General features: G+C 41.6%; 1 pseudogene; it reads left to right on the forward strand.

Moving 5' to 3' along the window:
• The first annotated feature begins 2,906 nt into the window (after positions 1-2,906).
• On the forward strand, positions 2,907-3,088 carry LOC111591467 (uncharacterized; annotated as a pseudogene).
• Positions 3,089-3,397: the final 309 nt, after the last annotated feature.

A 3,397-nucleotide genomic window follows, 5' to 3' on the forward strand; every position in this document is an offset into this window, starting at 1 on the left:
GAGAAAAATCTCCAGCCGGCAGGGGATAGGGAGAGATAATTGGATTTTTGCCACTCACAACGTTGTCTTCTTGTTATAATTACCACTGTGTCTATGAATTGTGGGTCCAGCTGGGTTTATGAAATGTGGGTCTGATGGCAATTTTACAAACCTGTTTGTTGCTGATAGCAAATATCAAAATCTCTCGGATAGGGACGGCTGGAAAAAATCAGAAAAGAGAGAGAATAGCGGGAGAGAGAGAGGATATTTTCATTTTCATTTTTGTTATTTTCTCTCTCGCGCAAAAACGCCTGCCAAAGTATCAAGGTTCCAAAATTAAGATTTTGAAGAGCCAAATTAGATCAGGCTACAATATTTAGACAATATTTAAGACAACACTGGTTTAGTCGAAATCGGATAAAAATTCATCCGTTATCTAAACACAGTTGATTTTATTATCTTACAGAGTGTGCTGAAGTATAAATGGATCCATAACCTCGCACACGATTTTTCTCGGACAATGCGTGATTTCTCGGTTCACGAGAGGGAACAGAATTATTCGCATCGAAAACCATAGTCGTCGGGTTCTGATTAATTTGTTCGGGATAAAATCATCCGAGTGGGTCAGGCTTTCGAATTCGTATTCGCGCGAGCGATGAATTTTAAATAATCACCGGATGCACCGATTTTCAGAACAACTATGTTCCGAACATCACAAAAATTTAGGAAGAGCCCGGATAAATAAAAACGATGGTCGAACTCGCGACAAACAAAACAGATTAAGACAGAGAGACTGTTATTTAGTTCCGTCTAAGTTTTACGATCCTCACCAGTGATCGATCATTTGATCTGATGCCAACGATCACATGCTGAGGGGAACGATTCACTTAATCAGCTCGCACAGCGTTCTGTTCGGACAACGCGGGCTCCAAATTGTTCATAAAATCAGAAGTCTTCTAGTTTTCTTATTCACTTACGCGCGTGATCCAAACAGTTCAAAATTCGCCAGCAACCGAAGATTCAATAATCCAAAAGCTTCATGACCCCTTTTTAATTGCGTAGATTATCGAAATAAGTATGACACCAAATTCAAACTTTTGCGGGATGATTAAAATTTAGTGTCCACTTTATTTACTGACATCCCACGCTTAAATCCATAATCGCTGTTTAACGGAAGATAACACCTGAGGTGTTACATTAGTCATGTTTTTGAGGACATTCGAAAGAGGAAGGCCCCCAACATTTATGAATTAGTATCAATGATGTTAAATTGTATTATATTTTATAACCTCTACTCGTATGAAGTATCAGTTTCGACGGTCGTTCGGCGTTGTCGCTCTTATAAAAACACTTACATTTCTTCGAATTTAACCCACATTTCTATCATCACGCTTCATGTGCAAATGCGCATAAATCTATTTTTCCTCCCCACGTCTTGCCTAACAACCTAATAACAAAAATCTTATCTCTTAGATGTGCAACCAACCATGCAACCACCACGAGCGCGCGTACGAAGCGGGTAGATTTGTTTTCTCTCATGTCTATTTTTCTCCCCCATGTCTTGTCTAACAACCACTGTCGTGACTCTCCGCGCGTCGTGTATCATGCACGAAAGTGTGTAGATCTATTTTTCTCTCACCACGTCTTGCCTACCAACCAAATAAGCCTTATCCCTTAGATGTGCAACCATGCAACCACCGCAACCGTGCGAAGCGCATAGTTCTATCCCCCATGTCTCGCCTAACAACCATATAAGATAAGTCTTATTCCTTGCATGTGCAACCAACCAACCACCATGAGCTCGAGCGAAGCACGTATATCTATTTTCTCCCCTATGTCTCGTCTAACAAACAGATAAGATAAGTCTTACCTCTTACATGCGCAACCAACCATGCAACCACCACGAGTGCTTATATTAAGGGTGTGTTTGGTTTGACTTTTGGCTTTGGCTTTTGCCTCCTTAAAAGCCAAAAGCCAACCAAAGGACTGGATCCAGGAAGCAGCTTTTTCTAAAAGCCGACTTTCTCGTAGTGCAAATCTGAAAGCACCCCTGGACCTGCTTTTAGTGGCTTTTCGGATGAAACTATGAAAACATATATCGAAGAATTTTTAACGACTTTTAGTGGTTTCCACCAAACGATTTTTAGCTTTTTAACAGCTTACAGCCTACAGCAGCTTTTTCTACAGCTCACATCCCACAACAACTTTTTTCACAGCCACAGCCCAACCAAACAGACCCTAACTCCCAACTTTTCAATTGTTCCTCGTCTCTGTCTCTCTCACCCAGATTCTTCCGCTGAGTACATAAGACCATCATACTAGCCTTCAACTCGCTAGCCACCCCACCACGCCCCACCCGCGGCATCGCCTTTACCTTCCCCCTGTTGGCAAGCATCTGGAATTAGAGGGACAAGAACGGTCGAGATAGAGGAGGAGGCCATGCGCATGTACAGGCAGCGAGACAAGAACAACCGAGGCACATGAGGAGACATGCTGCCGACAATGGCTAACTGAACAGCCGACCTCCGATGTAATGCACCTCTACAAGCAGCAGGGTAAGAATAACTGAGGAAGAGGAGGAGGTGTCATCGTCGATGATGCGTGGTTAAACAGTCGACTCTCTGTCACCTTGCAACTCTGTAGGCAGCATGGCAAGAACAAACGAGGGGTAGGAATACTCCTTTGAAGAACGAGTTTCGTGCGTCGTGCGTCACACGCAAAGCATATATAGTAGATATATTTCTCTCTCACATCCCCCTGATATACCAGGGCGTTACCACCCCAGATGGGTTGTGAGAAAATATCCAAGCCCAACATGATATGAAGCCACACACATGTAGCGCTCTCAGATACTACCAACTCGCTAGCTAAACGAGAATAGGTGATCAAGCGAGCTATAAAAAAGGGGCAGGTATCCCTTTCAACTCATACCTTTCTCGGCCTTTTTGCTAAGATAAAGTGCAGTATCTACAGTTTAATATTGGGTATGTAGGCATATGCCCACTGTAATTTTAAATTTATTTTTATTGGGAAAGATCCAATTTAATTTTAAATTTATTTTTTGTGGGGAGGGTCTATGACACTAGCTTGCCATTGGACCCTTGGGTGTCGTACAAATGTTACACTATACGATCAAATATGATTGATGTACATAGAACCTCTATAGTGGCAGTTCTAGAGGCATTTGCACTAGCCTTTTTCATCGCTGCCGGTGCTAGGGCCTAGTGGGAAACAACATTTCCACTAGCGGTTTTCTTTATTTGGCCACCAGTGGTAGTTTTCCCACCTTTTTCAAAATTTCAAAACAAAATTGAATTATATATATATATATTAAAATATATTGAAATTTGTATTGTGAAATTCATATTGAAAGCAACATGGAATTAAATTCTATCATACATTTATATACATCAAAGTC

The sequence above is a fragment of the Zea mays genome, chromosome 4 (genome assembly GCF_902167145.1).
Source record: "Zea mays cultivar B73 chromosome 4, Zm-B73-REFERENCE-NAM-5.0, whole genome shotgun sequence".
In the NCBI taxonomy this organism is placed as follows: domain Eukaryota; kingdom Viridiplantae; phylum Streptophyta; class Magnoliopsida; order Poales; family Poaceae; genus Zea; species Zea mays.